This window comes from Ambystoma mexicanum, chromosome 1q (assembly GCF_040938575.1).
Source record: "Ambystoma mexicanum isolate Mex_15411 chromosome 1q, UKY_AmexF1_1, whole genome shotgun sequence".
Classification (NCBI taxonomy): Eukaryota; Metazoa; Chordata; class Amphibia; order Caudata; family Ambystomatidae; genus Ambystoma; species Ambystoma mexicanum.
In genome coordinates, this window is record NC_090922.1 from 546,614,334 (window position 1) to 546,635,240 (window position 20,907).

Consider the following 20,907-nt stretch of genomic DNA (forward strand, 5'->3'; position numbering starts at 1 on the left):
GCCAGAGTGGTTGGATTTCTAACTCTATACTGTCACAATTTTGTGTGCTTTGATTACTGGTAGGATGCTGCTGAACCAGGGAGAGTCAGGGTGGTTGGGGGGAAAATGTATTTGGTGGTAAGAAGAGGTGGCCCAATATTTGGTTGGGGAGGCCGGTGTATCTGGATCAGAGTGTCAGCTATTGGTGGGTCTAGGATTTACTTCTGCATTCATCAAACAAATCTGGCAATTAATCCTTCTCTTGGATGTTCAGAAAGGGTGTGGGAGCCCCTTCACTGAGAACGAACTTGGGTCAAATACCCTGTTCTTTGTACTTTCTTCCACTCAGGCGGGTCTGGTGGATGTTGACTGTGTGAGAGGTGTTGGTGATGATATCAACTTTTTGTCTGAGGTTAGTCTGATCTGACCTTCAAGCTTTGTATCCTTAATTTCCAGTGCTGGTCACCATATTGCCAACGGGAACAACCCCACGTGGTAGATTTGCAAAATGAATTCAGAGACCAGAATGAAACAAGAGACCAAGCTGCAGACATCAGGTCTGTCTGGGCCCTTTGGGAGAACAATTTGTCCTCAGGTGTCTCTTGATAGCCAGGCATGCTCATATAAACCTTAGAATAAAAGTGTACTGCCAAGGGTCAAGACTGTTAGCTTCAGCCATGGTCCTGGAAGACACCTTAGCTCAGTATCCAGGCCACCCTCCACAGACATCCTCTGAAGGTGACCTATTCTGGTGTACTTTTTCCCCTATAGAGGCGGAGACCCGGCTGTCTCATGTTTTGTTACAGCTCTTCTGTCCCCACCAGCAACAACAGCTGGTGATCCATCCTAAAAACGACTTTGGTGGCTGCTCTGTGGGCTTCAGTCTCACCCAGGGGTCAAATATTTCTATGATTGTTATAGGTTTTGTGCTCAGTGACCTGATAATCAAGTATGTTACATATACCATGAGTATTGACTGGTGCATTCTGCTCTTCAACCAACAAGTGGGGATTGCAAATATGGATTATACTTTTCAGCAAACGTTCTCTATGTGTGTGTTCTTTGGTGTGTTGCAGAAGTTCCTCCACCCTGGTGATAAGGTACTACCAGAAAGGTGCCTTATTCGAGGCCTGAAGGGATGGTAGTCCACTAGCAAGGATACCTCTCTCTGGAGTCTTGGATTGCATAGCACTTCCGAATATTTTGCTCACCGTAATATTCCTTTTCCAAAACCTCTCCCTTGACATGACACCCACTGTCCAAGCTTTGCATTGTTCGATGAACTTGGTAAGAACATATTAGCCCTTGATCACTGCACATTGACATGTGGTTCTTGGACCCAGCAGAGTACTCAAAAGAGTAAGGACTTTAAGTATTTTCCTCATTTGTGCCATATTAGAAGATCCACCTTGCCGTGGTTTTAATATTTGTGACGTTTTCTTTGTTTTGGTTGAGATGCCTGTCCTATTCTTTTCCATTTTCCTTTGAGCTTTTATATTTAGAGAAATATCAGGATCTGCAACCTCAATGTGCTCAAAAAGCTAGGTCATATGCAGCGCTGACTCATCACCCAAAATAAAATCACTGTTTTCTGTGGACCATGGCAACACATCCTGTTTTGACATTAAAAAGAGGTGAATGCATCTAATCACTCCTTTGTTTGTCACCGCCATGCAACAGCTGCTGAAAGATACAGAGCTGACCTGGGGAAGCTGTGGGCAAAGAACACATTAAAGAATTCCGCAAGAATTCTGCAAGTACCGCAAATAAAAGCATGACAGGGGCCCATCTTGAAGGTCCTTTGTAGATTCTGGGTTTTAGGGGAACCTGATTCCCCTTAATGCTCTGCCCCCAGACTTTCCCTTTTAAATTGTGCTTGGCTGACTGGGGGTCCAATGCCCGCCTACCCTGTGTCCCCCTACTCTTCCACTCTTGGTAGATTGAGGGTCTCAGCGTTCTTGATGAGGTACTGCATCACCTCAATGTTCAACATGTACACTATACCTGAAACTCCTGCCACCTGGATGCACCAACTCTTTGCTTTAATTGTTCAGAGAAAGAGGTTATACTGGGCCATCTCATTAAGCTCTCTCCCACAACCCGCTCTCCCTCACCAACACTATCTGCCAATGTTTCAGGGCAAGGACCACAGAGGTGGCTTCCACCCTTGACAACCTAAGGGCCCTTTGCCCTCCTCTACCCATGGGCACCACTGTTCCTTTTTAACGATCTTCCACTTACAGCATTGTGCAATTAGACTGTGTCCCTGATAATTGTGAGCATTCCTGTCTAACTTGCATGATGGACTTGTGCATGGCATTTGTTGAACATCCAGAATGCCCCGCTCCCCCACTGTCTAGGCGTCCCTGTGGAACAATTCCCACCTCTTCATGGATTGGGAGCCTCTGAATGGGGATATAATGTGTAGAAAAGTGATAACTGTGTTCAGTTATGCGCTAGGCCTTGAATGTGCACTTCATTGTGACTATATACATCTATGATCCACTCTCCAAAGAAATCACGGAGTAGTATCACAAAAGTGACTAAAGGTCATCTTATTGTCTTAGCTATGCAATACCACGAAAGCATGTCACAAGTGATGCTTTAATGGGACACAAGTAGTATTTCAGTATTTCAAAATGGTGCCTGTCTTACTGCTGCAAGGGATTATGGGGTTTGGAACTGTTAGGACAGCCACTAGGAACAACAGACCATGTTTTTCTCTTAAGGTCATTTTACTGGGTTGTTAATTAGATAATACATCTGGTGAAGTCTCTCGGAAAAAAAAAACGTACAGCCATGATTCCATCTTTACTCCATCACTGGGCTGCATGTGCAGTTGGTTTCCTGCCAATAACATTCAGGTGGTCTGGATTTCCATACTAGAGATGACCATTAATATTTTATCACAGAGCGTTTTTCAAGTCATGTCTTCGTACAAGGAAGGGATGACCCTTCACAATGTTTCTAGACACTATTTCGCTAGTCACTACAAGGGATAAGCCCGGCAGGGACATAACATGTCTTTGAATCCCTAAATACATTTCAGCGAGACAATGTGTTTCTTTGTGGTCCTCAGAAAATAAGTCATGTGTGTTTCTCTGCCTATCAGAAAAAAGTAACATCATCTTATTATACTTCAAATGGGCAACAACAATAGCACCATTTTCTACAGTGTTCGAGATGGGAGGAATCCATCTCTTTTTTGCTATGGACCCCAGCATCACAGCTTTCCAAATGCTGCAGACCTGGGTGAAGATGTCCCAGAAAAGTATGTGGCCTTCAAGGGGGAAACGCTTCCTTGCCAGCTGCTGCTGATCACTCTTTGTGGGGGAGGAAGAGAAACACATTGTTATGCTTCTTTCCAAGGCGCCTCCCCATTCTAGAGGTGCTCAAACGGGGCTCCTTCCCTAAGCTCACACACCACCAGGGTAGCCTTTTGTTGGGGGGTGGGGCGGGGCTATCCAGCAGAGGCAGTGATATACTCCCATGCCCCTGAGACACTACACTCTTTCTGACCTTAGCCCACCCATGACTAGAGTCTTACAGAGCCTGCCCTACTGCAGTTCACGTGTTGGTAGCGGTGGATGCTGCTGCACCTCTCGGGACAAAGGCAGAGGCTGCTGTTGATGGGGTCAACTGGCTTGGGTAGTGGTGGAAAGCAACAACCCCCCTTAAACGTGATCTTCCTCTTTCCCCCTTTCCTTCCTGCTTTCCCAGTCCCCTCCTCTGTCTCCATTTTGAAAATAAACAGTTTAAAGTTAAAGGACACCAAACAGCCACACACCAAACAACCAGCTCCTGTTCTCGGTCTCCCCATCTGCCTGTCTCCCTGTCTGATTTTCAGGGACAGATGTGCAAATGAAACAGGCATTATGATTTGAATAAAATGGAGCTGTGCCAGTGAGTTCTGTCAAAACCAGCATTGCTTCAAAAATTATTAAGAAGCCTAGCCATATGATAAAAGGTAATGAGTATTTACATTTTTCAAAGTATAAAACCTAACACCTATTTATAATTTTTGTTCCTGGTCTTCTCATGTATGATAGGGACAACTGATAGGCCCTGGCACCAAAAGGCGCCCCAAATTTGCAAACAAACATAAGTGACATTTGCAAAAAAAACTATATGAATAGTAGGTAGGCTTCATTTGGGGACTATGTGTGGCACGTGGTGCATTTTACAGCACAATGGGACATGACAATAGCTAAAAAGGTACTGTCTGCACAGTACGCTAAGTGAACAAATGGCCTTCTTTTGGCCCACAAAACGAACTGGCCTACACTTGCCATTTGTGCCGGCCCTTCTGCATTGCCCTCCTACCCTATGGATTAGTCTGACCCAAGCCTGGCTATTCTTGAACTAGACTAACCTTGTATCAGTTTTGGTATCGTTTTCACATCTTGGTTTTCCAAAACAGCAGTGTTTCACAGCCCCAACTGTTTTACCCAGGGGGAGGTTACTCTATTGTTTGAAATCGCTGGATCTGAACTTGTGCACTTTACCACTGCTCCACGCTACCAGGTGCAGACAAAGGTACACGAAAATGGACGTGGGCAACTGAGTGACTATAACTGTATGTTGGGTTTTACATTTCAGCTTTGTTGTGGGTACGATTTTAGTAATCATTGGGTACCATTGCTAGCGGCGGGCTGAGGGGGCTACAGCCCTGGGTCTTTTGGTTGTGGCCCCGGATAGGAGCTCACGGGCTCAAATCAAAAGGCTAGCTCGCCCCTCGTCCTGACAGTGCCGACATTAGCGTAGCCCCGGATCTTTTCCAGACCTACCAACACCTCTGTTGGGTACACAAACCCAATGTGCTCAGATGATTTTATGTGTATCTCTCTAACTGCACTTACTCAGTTCCTTCGGCTGGTCAGTCTTCCGTATCTTATCCACTTCTCTATGGGGTACCTCAAGGTTTTGTTCTAGGTCTAGGTCCTCTTCTTTTTTCTTTATATACTATTACTTTGTCTGATATCATTTCTTCATTTAACCTCTCTTGTCACTTCTATGATGAAGATTCACAAATCTTCTTGTCTATTTTCCTCATTTTCTCCTACTCTTCATGACATGGTCTCTTCTTCTTTACTTGCTGTTAAGCCTTGTATATCCCCATGATTTCTTCATCTTAACCCCTCTAAAAACAGAGGTTTGTTTCTTTCCTTCTTCTTCTCCTTCCCCTGCACCCCTTCTGGGTTTCTCTTTTCCCCATCTTTACACCCTTTTGTTTCGCTATGCTCGGAATCGTTGTGTCATTTTTGACCCCTCTTTCTCTTTCTCTCTGCATATTTCGAAGTGATGCTTGACCATTGTGAAAACCACCAGCACATTTATTGGTAGAAATGGAGGTTGCTCCATGAAGACCATACAACTATTATATACAGGAAAAATTGATTTCACAAAAGGTAACAGGCGCTCCTCTCCACGATAACCTGTTCTGAGGTGAGAGTTTGCAGCACATGCGTTTTGCTCACTGTACCTTTCACAGATGGGAAATATCCATTTGCATATCAGTCTTTGTCCCGCCCACATGGGCAGTCCAGCACCGAAATGCTATGGCAAACACGTGTATGGGGTTGCTTTTGGTACTCTTGTTCAGAGAGGAATTGCCATAGCATTTCGGTGCTGGACAGCCCATGTGGGCGGGACAAAGACTGATATGCAAATGGATATTTCCCATCTGTGAAAGGTACAGTGAGCAAAAAGTGTGTGCTGCAAACGCTCGTCTCAGAACAGGTTATCATGCCATGTTCTTTCTGGAGAGGAGCGCCTGCTACCTTCTTTGAAATGTTTACAGAAAAAATTGAACCTGTTCTCATGTGTGGAGTCTGAGTATGGGGTCATAAACTCACCAATGAGCTTGATAAATTTGAAGTGAAATTCTTAAGGATACTGTTTGGCATGCCTAAGATGCTTTCAGTCGAGTTTGTAAGACTTGAATTTAATCTATTAGGTACTCTAGTGATTTTTATCCGCAAAGTGGCTATGAGTTATGAGTAGATGATGCATTCAGAAAATGGTACCATTGTAGCTAATTACATCCGTGACTACATGAAGCTCGAACGGTTTGAACAAATTGTACCCATACAGCCCCCCTTTTTCTTCCTGCACTTATCGGACCTACGCTGTCTGCTGCCTTAAACCTAGCACTTGCAAATTGCTGGCTGCATTACCACTGTTTGTTGCCTTTATTATTTATTTATTGTTATTTATCTGTTTCTCCTCTGCTTCGCACTTTCCACCTCTCCCCCCTTCCATGCACTTTTCCCCTCCCCCCTCTCCCATGCACTTGCACGTTCTCAATGTCACTGGGCCTAGTAAGATCTCTGTTTTGTTCTCCCCTGTTCCCTCCCTTGCCTTGTCGCACTCTGAAACACTTGTGTACGAGCGCGATAGAAATAAAATATCAATCAATCAATCAAAATCAGTTGTCTGGGGTTGGTGTACTCTATACATGAGGTATGGTTTGAAAAGTGAGTCGCAAAAGCAAATGGTCTATCACTATGTTGACGCAAACACTGGTTAAAACGTAAGCTACATATTTACAGTAACAAAACTAACCTAGTGAGACTGTCAACTAAGGTAAATAGTGGCCCATAAATAGAGTATGGTATGTCGCGTAAATCAATCCCGGAATATGTGTCTGCGTATCCTGATAGGTTAGCCAGGTACTTGAAACCAAGGGTGCAGGGAATGGACTGGCTAGATGCGAGTGCATGTGCTGATTATGCGGTAATAATGCAATGGAATCAGTGGAGCACATCTTGATACACTGTGAGAGCCTCAATCTCATTAGATGTAGAAATGTAAAATCATTTCACAATGCTACTCACAAAGCAGATTTATGTAGTATGTGGGAAATGTGGATGTAAGGTTATGACATTAATTCTATTTACTTCATGGTGAAATTTGATATCAATATTACAAACATTTTAGATGAACTATGCTAGAATATATCAACTGCTTGTCATTAAGATGCATTTTTAATCGGTGATTGTATTTTCTGCCATTATATTGACTTTATAATCTGGTTTTAGTTACAAGTACTTGATGTATTCTGTTATTTATCGTACTTATTGTTTAATGTATTCTTGATGTGTGACATATACAAAGCCAGTGTGGCTGTGTGTACATTAAATCAAATAAATAAATACATTTCTAACACTGCTCGCTCTGCACACGTTCATCTTTATAATCTCTGGTGTGCTCGTCCTTTTCTATAATTTCAGGCTACCAAACTCCTTATTTACTATCTTGTTTTTCCTGACTTAGCTCTCTTATTAGGTCTACTGAAGTCTCACCTTACCCCTCTACGCTCTTTTTTTAATTCTTCCATTTGTCTTCCTTTCCGGCTCCCTTTTCATTCACCTATTACTCCTTCCCTGCTCTCTGCTTCATTACTTACTTTTGATCTCTATCTTATCTTTCACTGTCTTTGCTTGTCTACAAAGTACTTGATGGCCTTGCTCCTTTGTATCTTTGTTCTCTTGTCTCTTTCTATTCTCATCCTCATTCTCTCCATTCTCAATCCCTGTTTCGTGTTGTTCTTGTTCCCAAACCACCCTGTGCTTCTTTCTGATTTCATTCCTTCTCACATCTTGCACCCAAGCATTGGAAGGCTCTTCCTCTTTCTATTTGTGCGTTTCTTCCTCTCCTATTTTTCATTCCAAATTAAAAACCCATATTAATCTTTCTCCTTCATCTAATCAGTTTTGATAATTGTTGTTCATTTTGCTTCATTTTTATTGTACCGCTGTATTTAAGATTTTGTAAAGCGCTTCCGGAAAGCGCTAAATAAATGAAATAAAATTAGAATACAAAATACACAAACATTTCTATTTGTTTGATGTAAATATTGATGTAAAAGTCTGTATATGTTTCTTTCTTGAACATTGTGGGATATATTGACCCACTCAATGGCATTAACGCACATCATTAAACTGCATGTGTGCAGAGACAACCACAAAAGGGTTGCTCTGGCTCCTGTGAGTGCCATGGCCCCAAACTGCATTTTTCACAACAACCAAAAATGGCTGCACCATCCTGCCAAGCACACATCAGACAGGATGGGACAATGGGGGGAACATTGAAGGAGATTGCCAGTGTGTGCTGACATCAACAAAAGGATGCAAGTGGAAAAAGCAGCGTTGCTTTGCTGCAAAACCCAAAAATCACCATGGAAAACAAACCCTTTTTCACCTTTAAAAAAATGTGGTTTGGTGACAATTCCCCTTGTTCATTAAAGTCACTGTGATTAATACGCCCTACCAAGCCCTGTGTGTTTCACTGTGCCTCAGAAAAAACAGGCATAATTCTGAATTGACAAGCCCAGTCAAACCAACTAAAAAAAAATCAACCGGGAACTTTACTTTTACTTACACAGGAAACGCGTTGACTTTCTGTGCAAAAGTATCCAGAACTCAGCTGTTCAGGGAGAGACTCTAACTAGCTGAGCCCTATCAGTGTCAATGTATCCGTGTTTCAGACCAACTCCAGCATTTCAAAAGAATAACTACAGCTGCAAGGCAGTGTGTGAATCTGCTGGAGATGAAAAGTTGAATTTAAGAAGGAAAGGCTGGCTGCACCACATGTAACAAAATGGGCTTTTGCAAAATAAAGAAAATCAAATGCCTGTGTGATGGAAAAGTACACGGTTGAATGAAAGCCTGCCAGTCTTTGGCAATATGAAGGGGGTTGTTGCTGGTGAGATTATATAACCTGGATTATTTTATGCAACAGGCTTGCTTTAATTCTGGATCTAAAATCGTAAATTAAATGGTAAAAAATATGGTGGCTGGAGCTACAAGTTGAAAAACAGTTTCTGCTTGGAGGGGTGGCACCAAAGGGAGGGCTCTCTTTCTCAGAAGATACTGACAACCCCCTGATCATTACAGGGTTGAAAAGACTTGTGTCTCTGCTGGGACCCAAACAATGAAGCTCCCAGGGATGGAAGCCGGATGTGTGAAGGAGGAAATATAACTTCAATGAAGGGAGAAACCCCCACCCTTCTCTCAAGGAAATGACAGTTGGCAGCAGTCGAAGGACAATAAAAAATGGACCCAGGAACAAAGAGACTGCCTTTTGTTCTCCAAGACTTTTTCATGAATAAACTTAAAAGACTTCTATCTTTGCAGCAAGACTTTGAACATTTTTAAAATGTTGCAGTTTAAAAAGTGTTTTTTTGTGCTTTCTTTAGATACATGGTAGAACTCACTGACACCTCAGGGGCAGAAAGGGCAACGTATTGAGGATAAATCGGAAAGTATTAATGTTGCAAACATAACATTTTGTAAATACATCCCTGGGGATAATTTGCATCTGTGTACAATGTTATGGAATTTTAGGCCAAATCTTTCATTTTTAAAATGACCAAAATCTATCAGAAGGGCGAAAAACAAGGTTGCACAGCCTGGAGGATTGGACTGATATGTGCTTCACATCATATGTAACCTGTGTGTATAATTTGCCAAAAGATTGCATGTGTAAATGTATGTTTTTGGCAAAATCTGATTTTAAGTATAGTAAATGTAGGAGTTTTTGGACATTGTAAAACCCACCGCATAAATCTGACATCATTCCCTTGGAAATCCAACCAGTTGAGAGCAAGTCACAGATTAGCACCCCTGCCTGAGTAGTTCCGGGGCGTGCTTAGTTAACCCTGCCCAACCTATACTGTGATGATGTCACTAGGCATTATAAATAAGTGTCCCTGACAAGACTCAAGACACACACACTCTTCCTGATTTCCTGTACTGCGTTCCTGTACCCGTCATCTTCCAGATCCAGACTCCAACTGCAAGGCAAAACATTGCTGATCCTGCTCCAGGGTCCAATGCATAACCCAAGCATTGCTGTCCCCATTCCCAGTAAGGCCTCAAATCTGAAAAACACTAAAATTCCCAAATAACTAAAGGGAAAAGCTGTGGTGTTTTTGGGAAGCATCCTGGTCCCACTAACAGCCTACTTGCTGCAACCCTGCTATCCAGCTAACCTGTAGTATCCAGTGACCAGAATTGCCAGTCCAGAAGTGCTACCGGGTAACCAGAACTGCCCAGCTGATCCTGTCCCGCTGATTGTGTTCGGCTGTCCTTTGTTAGACTAGATCTGTGTGGTGACCAGAACGCTGACAGTCCAAAATCCAAAAACTAAAAAATGGACTGTGAGTATCAATTGCCACCCCACCTAAACCCATAGACTATCTTGTCTTTGTCCTCATCCCACTCTCTAAGTCATCCTATCATTACCCTGATAACTTGTAAAACGGTCACAATCATTCTTGCAGCCCTGCCATTGATATCTAGTGCTAGCACCATCTCTTTAGTAATTTTGTCTTGTGAAATCCTAAATTATTAATCCTATTTCAAGTGATCGGACTGGTTCTGCCAGGAAGGGCGCTGGGGAGCTGGGGTTTAACTTGCGAATCAACCCCAGAGCTTACTCTGTCCCTCTTTGGTGGCCTAGCCTGAATACCCTAGTGTAGAGTAAAACTGTTCTTGTCAAAACTGATTTCCTTTGCTTTTTCACCACTCCATTTTACTCAAAGTGCACTTTTTTAGATCTTGCATAACTCATTCAATTTTCCAGCTAGAGATTTAATTTCACATCCATATTGTCCCTGTGATCTATAGCTATTCCCCAACATAAAAAAACACACTTTAAATATTTCGCCCGTTTTTATTAAAATCCGTTTGAGTAATTTCAGGCGGGAATTGCATAGTTTGCAAAGTTTCCAACTTGTCATTTGCTGCAATCTGTTTTAAATCTTCCACTCACTTTTCGAACTGTATGCTCTTGCTGATCCATTGCTTGTGATTGTTAGTACCTTTACATTGTTGCTTTAGTGAAGATCTGGATTTGTTTCAAGGTTTTTTGCAGACATTCATTATTTAATTCATCCATTTCCGAGAGTCATTTTTAGCATTGCCAGGGTTTAAAATCTGTTGTGCTCTCTTGTTTGGGGAGGGAAGGTCAGATTTTAATTCTGTTTCCTGTTTGTCATCCCGGATTACCTGCTGCTTCTGTTTATCCATTTAGAATTGATTATTTGTGGGGTGAGGGAACATTGCAGAGGGAAATTCTAACTCAAGTGCTATCTTACCTAAAATCAAAAAGTGCTCCTCTTCCCTGGTGTTTTCTCGATGTGTCACTAGAAGGTTAAACTAAGTGCATTGCTTACATTCCTATTGTTATTATCACCCCATTGGTTATTGCTGCCCCATATTAAAAAGTGTATGATTTCTTTTGATCTTCAAATAAATAAATAAATACTGTATTTTACCAACTAGCCTGGTTCATTGTCCATTGTGACGCAGGGTATTTGAAAAGGGTTTGTGATATGAGTGGTGTACCATCTCAATATTGAATCTAACATAAAAACATAGGCATTTCAATTGTGCGCTGCATACTAGGCCGAGACTAAGGTGTGCGCCGCCTGATTGAAATCCTTAACAACATGGATATATTGTTGCCTATTCACACAAATAGTGATTCGGGAAGTGGTGTTACAAATACTAAGGAAGTAGACGAAATTCAAGAAGTCCCAAAAATCTATATTTTTATTCAACCATATACTTGGAAAAAGTGTTTTAAATTGACAATTTGGGTACCATTTTTTAAATAAATATATAGGATGCGATCACGAAACAGCTTTGTCTGCCCTGCTGGTCCTGCTCAAATTCTGAGGGCAAGACTGACATTGTCCCAGATTTGCTTGATTAAAATATTTTAAGAATACCCTGCCTCCCTGTTTCCCTGTCTCCCTGTCTGCCTGTAGTCCTGCCTCCCTGTCTCTCTGTCTCTCAGTCTCACTCTCCCACCATCTCGCTCTCTCTCTCTCATTCTCTCTCTCCCCACCCAGCAACAGGAAAATGTACATTTGTCATTTAGTTTTACTTTCTATTACTATGTTCAGCCAACTCAACAGAGCATTAATCAATAGATTCTTATGGCTTAAGAAAGATGAAGCTGATTTCAATCAATACAACGTCAAAAAAGCTGCAATCCGATTTGATCAACAGAGACCTATTGGCTTGAAATGGATTGAGCCAATTCAAACTGCATAATAGTGCAATCAGACTACCCTCAGTGTGAAATATCTTGAGGATTCAAACTCTGAGCCAAATTCTGTCAGCTCGAGATTTGAACTGTAGCTCAAACCGATGCAAAAACATGTATTTCAATTTGCGAGACATCTTCTCCCTCAATTCTTCAAAATTTCCCTTTAAGGATGTCTACCTCCTTCAATTCACAAACCTCCCTTAACAATTCACTTCCACTCTCCAATTCTCCAGATGTTGTCCACATGAGATAGGGTCTGGGTATTTGTATAGTGTATTAACCCTTTCTGTGGGCTGTCACTCACAGTGACTGGCTGCAGCTGTGTCTCAAGTTGTCGGCCTTATGAGACTGGCTGAGGTTGCTTCTTTCCTGTGACTCTTCTGTACCTATTAACACAGAGGCTATTAGAGATGGGACATCCATTTTGTATTTCAGTTTGTTGTGCAGACTCCCCTTGCTTTCTGGGTACCTTACCTGCAGGTCTCAATCGTAGGCTGATTTAGCAAGCCTGGTTCTTAATGTCTTGTTCCAGGATTTTCTGGTGAATAAATCTTCCTCTGGCATGTAGTGGCCCAGAACTTGGCTGATACAAACAAATATTGTTTTTTTCCTGCTATCTTCTATAAGCTATTTGTGGGCTGTGTTGCTTTGTGCTGCAGAGCTGTGATTTAAAGCATCTTCTTTTGTTCGCACTGTGGTGTCAGGTTTTAGGTTGCATTTGTGAGTAAAAATACCACTTTCTTGCTGGACTTGACATTTTGGGTTAGAGAAATGCTTTGATTCTGACCTGAACTTAAACTCCAGTTCAACAGAGGCTCTGTGTTACAATGTTGTGATTTAAGGATGAAACATGTTCCCTCAGTAGAGCCTTTAATGGCTCAAGAATCATATTTACAATGTTGCAGTTTATTCAAGTGGAGTTTCTCTGAGTTAGAAATGTTTTCCAAAGGACGAAGTGTTAACGGTTTTCCTGCAGCTATGCGTGCATTTTCCCTCACAGCCTTCTCTGTGCTGACAACGTTACTCATGTAAGTGATGTGCATTGTGGCTTTCTGACATCTTACACAGAGTGCCTTGTCAAGCAGGGAATGGGGGGGCAAGAAGTGTTGGGATCACTAAAAGAAACCAAGATGGGAGAACCCTTCTCCTGGCCTGCTCTTCCCTTTGGGCTACTCTAGCCCTGCATCCTTCCCATGCTTGCTGACTTCAAGGGTCACCGGCGGGTGGCACCATGGTGTGAGAGTGGCTTTGTTATGTTAGTGTGGCCTTTAGGATACTGGTTTCTAGTCGACCTCCTGGACGAAAGTTGTGTTTTCATGGTGAAGGTGTTAGCCTTCCTGGAGGTGGATCAAAGGAGCAGCAACAAAGCCGTTGTTCCACTTGGCTATGGTGGAGACAGCCAGGCCTGATTTTAGCATCCTACCTCAGGCCTGGCATAGTTGGGCCCTTCTCACAGGGATGAAAATAAAGAGCTACCAAATGTCTGCCGCTTTATAATTGTGTAACTCTAGTCGCCACATTGCCACCTCAGGCATTGTGTCATGAGATTTATGTATCACCAGACTGACTAGATTACACAATCATTATAATTTATATCAGAGGTGCAGATAGTTGATAAGCCACCTCTGCCTGCGGGGCCTTTGTTTCCCACTAGCTGCCAGATATAAACATGCCACATTTGAACCTGTTCTGTCCCAGTGATCAGGAGACTGGTTACAGCAAAGAAACGTGTATGCACTATCATTTTGGCATTGGGCATTCATGAAACAGGGGTCTGATTGGCAGATAAAATCCCACGTTCCATTTGAATATGCCAACATGCTCTGCCTCCTTTGCCGTCGCACGTTCTCCCGATGCCTCCGGCCACTTGGTGCACGATACAAATGTATTAAGGAAAAACACACCTCCCTCTCAGAAAAAGAAAACATACATCATTTAAGTATTAAAAATCCAAAGAAAGCTTGTGCTGTTACGCCTTCACCAGATGGCATTCTGCCACATGCCCAAACACAAAACAAATGCACATATTTGCTGATGACCCACCCCCCAGTTATGCTAATTGGATAACACAGAATGGTATAAACAAAGTTGACCCCAATCTATATTACCTAAAGATGTCTGCAATGGAGTGAAATGATTTTGCCATTTTTGTTCTGCAAGGATGAGATGGCATACAACAAATAGGGATTGCTCCAAATGTAGTCACAACATTTTCTAACGAGGCAAGAACACCGGACAGGCCAGCTAATGTTTCATTATTTTCTATTTCTATGATGGTGATCAGAAAAAGATAAAGTTCCTCCAATTAACAATGTGAAAGAAGGAACTTTATTTGAGGTAATGTCTGTTTCTTATTTTGTCACTCAGCAAACATACTACAAAAATCAGACAAATACCTGCTTGCCCAGCTGTACATCACTTTAGACAATGCAGACTATTGCAGAAACGTTGCATTTGTGAAAGTGCAGTTAGCACTATTGAACGAATTGCCATAGTGCAAAGAAATAACATTATTTTAATGTGTCACCTGAGCAAAAGACTAGAACACACGTTGCCCTGCTACAAAAATGCACTGAAAGAATGATTTTTCACACTAAGGCATGTTTGCTCTAATACTAATGGCACTTATGCTGGTTCAATGTTTCTATAATGCCTTCCCTTCCTCATGATTCCAGTCCACTTTTGCACCAGGGTAAAGTTTGCCATCACGGTAATCCGGAACAGTATTAATACTGCAGGAAACGTTTCCCTTGTGCACACGTTTATTGAAAGGATCCTTTATTTCATTGGTGACAAGCAAAATTGCACTCGCTCCGTTGCACAGTTTCTGTAAAATGATACATGTTTCGCTTTTTCTAAAGAATCCCAAGGAACGGCCATGGGCCACACCCAATTTCCTTAGAATTGTGTAAATTGGAGGGGGAGGACTGTGTGGAGGAAGAAACTCCTCATCCTGGATCTTTGTCTACACAGGTGGAAAATTAAACTCTCTTGGCAGGTTTAACCAGTCGAACATGCTTCTCGCTGTGCCAGTGGCTGGCAGCCAATGCAAATGTCAAAGGGGTTGCAAAACACAGGGAGAACTGTTCCCACCAAGAACGATTGTAAAATGATTTCATTTTGACATTTGTTGTATATTTCATTAGTGTACTAGCAAAAAAACCCTATCTCTGCACGAACCAACATATAGTTTTAATAAAGATCAAATCATGCTTTAAATTGTTTGACACCATATAGTAATCCACACACAAATCAACATGTAGTTTCACTAAAGATACATCATTTTGAATTTATTTGACACCATGTGATTTTTAAAAAGCCCATATTTCATAAAACTACTAAATACAAAGAACGAATGAACCACAGACAACCATGATACATGGATATACACAACAGACATGAACAATCTAAAGAAATCATAGCTGCACCTGAAAAGCTACATTGCATGCAGATCCGTGAGAGCCATGTTATAAATAACACATGTCTGATACTCCTAATCTAAGGGGATCAGAGTCACTGAGGTACTAATGGCAAGGGATCAAATTCACCCGGGGTCCAGAGCTACACCTAAAAAGACAAAGCAGGGGGTTGTGGCCAACTCTAGAGTGGTTGAAGATCACTGAATGCCTCTGAGGCGTGAGGGCTGTCGCAGGATCAGATGTGAGCCCGGCTGGATCCTGTAACTTCAGTTACAGAGTGGTCTCCCTTCACCAAGGCAAGCAGGAGGTATTTATGCTATCCTTACCTTGTGATGCCTGTCTGAAATGCTTTGCTAGTGTTGTGCACCTGATTGCTGTACTCTCTGAAGAGCAAATATGTTGTGCCCACAAATGAGAAAAGCAATTTATGAAGATATAAAATGCTCCTGATTGTGGGTGCCGTTGGAAGGGGTTAGTTACATATGGAGGCACTGTCCAACACATTTCCAACTAAGCAGGTATTCCCTTTCTCTTTCTGACCTCGAGAGAGTGACAAAACCCACCCTCTGACATCAAACACAGGAATCTCCTTACGGGGACCAATCAGGAATTCAGGGATGCAAACGTAGCATGATCCAGCATCTCCAATTCAGGGATGCAAAATGTAGATATCTGTGTTTGTGCATCCACAGACCAGCAGGCTGCCCAGTCTTGACATGTGCACTTGCAGTTTTCAAAGCTACACAGAGTTTATGTGAAAATTTACCCAATCCCAAAATATGTTAGTGCATTGACGTGGAAATGTATGTGTATTGTCTTGTGTACCCATAAATGGGTGCACAAGTCTGTGTGTGTCTGCACAACGTAAGAAGCTATACACTGAGTTTGTGAATATATACCCATCGGTACTATATCTATTTCAAAGTATATGTGGCTTGTATATACTGGTGTGCGTGTGTGTGCACACACAGCACAACTGTATCAGTAAGCATACGATTATTGTGCTGTAGAAGAGAAAATAACTCCATGCATATAAGCATGCATGCGATGTGTACAGCTTAATTGAAGCGAGCAAACAACAGGATACTGCACAAAAGATGGAGTATACAGAGCGAGAACAGCAGAGCAAGCCTGTGGAGGCGAGGCATTAAAAGAGGGACTAGGGGCATGTTCACATATGTGTAGAACTCAAAAGATTATTGAGGAAACTGAGTGCATATGATTAAAACCTGGCAGCGTCCTTTCTGCCATTCAACCTTACACAGTCACTAACATGAGTATCATTTAGTTGGGTAATAGTAGCATCTGTTATTTACAAAACAAGAACGATAGCTTATAAAAGCTCAAGCGTGGGCCTAATACCAAGTTCATACAAAATAAACGTCTCCACATAAATGTAATCTCCAAAGTTAATGGGGACACCTGCCCTATGCCCACATGTATACAGTGCAAGCCCACCCTGAAATTCTGGCTACACCAATGCATTAAGCTCAGAAAGCTACACAGAATTAACCCATGTGTGTATACAGTTTCGGAAGCTGTACATTGTTTACCTATATATGCCCACAATAACTATTGCCCAATCTCCATCACTCATTTCCTAGGCAAACTCTTGGAAAAGCTGCCCATCTCCCAGCTTAATCTACATACTGAATCTCTTGGTTGCCTCCATGACCACCATTCTGGCGTCAGAGCTGCCAGAAGCATGAAAACTGCTCTCCTGAACACCTGTGAAGACTTGCTCTCCAATCTTGACTCTAATCTTCCTTCTGTCCTCATTCTCCTTGATCTATCCTCTGCTTTTGACACAGCAACCATGCCATCCTGCTCAATCGTCTCCGGGACAACCTTGGTTTTACTGATCAGGCCTTGGCCTGGTTGATCTCCTTTCTCAACGATCGACCCTCACAGGTCCAAATGGGGTCTTTCCTCTCTTCTATCTCTCTCTCTACTTGTGGTGTACCCCAGGGGTCTAACCTCTTGCCCACCGCATCGCTACTTTCTGCTCCAATTTTCAATGTTACGCGGATGACACTCAGCTCTCTTTCAAGCTCCCCTCAGCCACCTCTGCTTCTTCTCTCATACAAGACTGTCTGGCCGCAGTTCAGGAATGGTGTGCTGCCAATGGTCGCTGCCTTAATGCCAGTAAGACTGAGATCCTCCTAATTGGGACATCCACTCCCGCCTTTCCTCTCTCTCTTTGGCTGCCCACTATGGGCACTCTTCCTGCTGCTTCTTGTGAGGCTAAGAACCTTGGTGTCATCTTCGACTCCACTGGGGGTCATGACGACCCAGGCGCTAATTGCGCCAACTTTACCACCATGGTGTAAACTATGTTTACACCATGGTGGATGGCGGATTTACCGCCCCATTCCAAGGTGAGTGGGGCGGTAAATCCCCATTTCCCATTTTCCCTTCCCCATTCCCATTTTTGCCCCATAGGGCATAATGGGAGTGGGGAAGGCGCTAATTACACCACCGTAAATTAAGGTGGCGTAATTAGCATCATGGCAGGTTAGCGCCATGGATTTTAACGGCTGCTAAGAGCAGCCGTTAAAATCAGAATAGGCGTTAAGGGTTAACGACGGCGTTAACCCTTAACGCCTGGGTCGTAATGAGGCCCACCATCTCCTTCTCTCCTCACAACTCTAAGAAGTCAAACTACCAGCTGCACCTCCTCAGAGGTATTATTCCTTTTCTCAATTTCCCCCAGAAGCTCACTGTCTCTAGGGCTCTGGTCCACTCTAGGCTTGACTATTGCAACAGCATCTTTCAAAATCTTCCTGCCTCTACTCTTTGATCCTCAAAACTGATCCAGAACAGTACTGCGAGACTTGTCCTTGGCCTCAAGCCCAGGGATAGTATCTCTCCAGCTCTGAAATATCTTCACTGGCTCCTTCTGGTTGCAAGGATCAATTTCAAGACCCTCTGCATTGTCCACAAGGCTTTGTGGGGCCTGGGGCCTGGGACCACTCTACCTCCAACTTTCTCTTCCAAAACATCTTCCTTCTGGTGCTCTCTGCTCATCCATCGCCAAATCTCTGAGGGTCAGATGCTTCTCCAAGCAGAGAGTTGGGGGCAGATCTGTCTCTTTGAGTGAATCCTCCCTCTGCAACAGCTTCCCTAGCTTTCTCAAACTTGAGCAGAATCACCTCCAGTTCCGGAAGCAACTCAAGACCTTCCTTTTAGATTCCGCTTTCTCTCTTCCTCCCCCTGCTGATGCACATGACTGTTCCGTGCACTGGTCACAAGGTAACCCACTAAACTAGGACTGATGCATGTTCAGTTGGATTCACACTGCCTCCGGACTCCCCAGCACTTAAGGCTCTGTATTGCAACCCTACAATCCCTTCTCGCTGCACTTATCAGCCACGCACTGGCTGCACTTGTGAGTTAACTGCACTTCCCCGTTCCCTTCCCTCCTGGCACTTCTCACCTTCCCTCTTCTCCGCACTTGCGCGATCTGAATGACACAAGGCCTAGTAAGATCGTTAATTTGTCCTCCCTTGTTTCCCCCTCCTTGTCTTGTCACGCCTAGAAACATTTGTGTACAGGCACGTTATAAATGCCACATCATATTATATCATATCATTGTCTACAATGTGCGTGTGAATATGTACAGCTTGGACAGATCACAGTACCTGAAGCCCTTTTTTTCTACACTGCTTTGAAATCACAGGACACTACCATGAAGTTGCCATCCATCATTGGAAAGTGTGCATGCAAAACCAATGGGACAAGTCCCATTGGCACATGATAAGAAGAGACATCAATTCACCAAGATGCCAGTGCCAGTGGAAGTAGTAGTGCATAGGGGTGGACTGGGAAGCAAAATAGGCCCTGGAAATAATGTTCAAAGTGGCTCCATATTACATATTTTGAGCAAGCCCAACCCTTTTGCTATGGAAAAATGTGTAAATACCAAACAAAAGAGGCCCAGGTTGCAGAGGCCTACTGGGAAATCTCCAGATTTCCCTATAGGCCGGTCCAGCCTTGGACTAGTGCAGTAGATGGTTTCAGCATTTGGCAGGGTTAGGGCAGAAGCATGTGACTTGGGGCACAATTAGTACGTATTCCAAAAATGATGTTTGGCTATACGGCCATTGCAGATTTCCCTCAAGCAGTAATGGCAGGCACTTTTTAAAATGACTGCCTAAAACATTTCTCAATCAGCATGTTTGATGCTCTTTGTGTCAAATTACAATTCAGTTTGCTTTAATTTGTACGATAAATGCATGTGATAACTGTTATCATGTAATGTTATCTTATTTGTCATTGCTGGTGGTGCAGTGGGAATGACTATGGACAAAATTCAAATGTTAATGAATCCTTTGAACCCGGTACATCAAGACAATGGGCCTCATTATCATTTTGGCGGTGCAGTAAAATGCAGCAGTAATACCGTTTACCACCACATTACCTCACCGCCAAACTACGAGTTTGTGCGTAAGGTGGAGGAAAAACCTTTAGCAAGAAGCTGGTTGTATTTCCACTACATTATCACCCAAAATCAGCCAATTTGGCAGTATTACCACCAGTGGAATTACCACCAGTGGTAATACTGACAAAATCCCCCATGGAGTCCTATGGGCTCCAATTAATGGGGACTAATACTGCCTATCACAACTTGTAATCCGGCAGTAATGCCGCCAGACCATGTGGCTGTAGCAGTGATACTGTTTGGTGATATCTCGGCGGATTTGCTGCCAAGATACCACCAAACTCGTAATGAGACCCAGTGTGTGGAAACCGACTGAGACATGTGTTTGACTATTAACTAATTCAGCAAGCTATGGAGAAAGAATATAGATGGCTGGAAAACATGACAGGTTCTGGCTGGTGACAGCCTCAAAGGGAAAAATCTCCTGATTTGAATACCATGCAAGTCAACAAGAAGGACCTCCAAAAGATGGTGAAGTCGCATTAGCTTGCCTGCTTCCAGGCCTAGCCATGTCAGTGGCCAAGATTCACCATTCAATAAATATTCTGAAGATAGCAGTTGTAGCCCTTAATCCTGGGTAGGTGCTAATTTCTCATATTCGATCAGTCACTTCACTCAAAACAAATCCATTGGAAATGGACAGTAACCCATGGGGAGGACACATTTATTGTAATGTTTGGTGGGCTCCATAATGAGTTGACAGTTCTTGAGGTGCTTGGAAATCTTACAGATGATAGGTTGGGGTCTAGAATGTTTGCTCGGGCTAGTGTTACCACATCTGGAAAAGCTGATTCTTTTTTATAAAAATGCCCCATTTGACACACACAGTGGGCTCATTACATGTTGTGTTATGTTATGTTATTTTGCACTTATATAGCGCCTTATATACCATTGGTATGGTCTGAAGGCGCTGGTACGTTGAACGCCCTTGGGAACCGAAGTTCAGATCAGTAGAGAGAGTAGGGAGAGTCAAAAGGTGCGTGTGAGCACCGGGTATGTGGCAGCTTG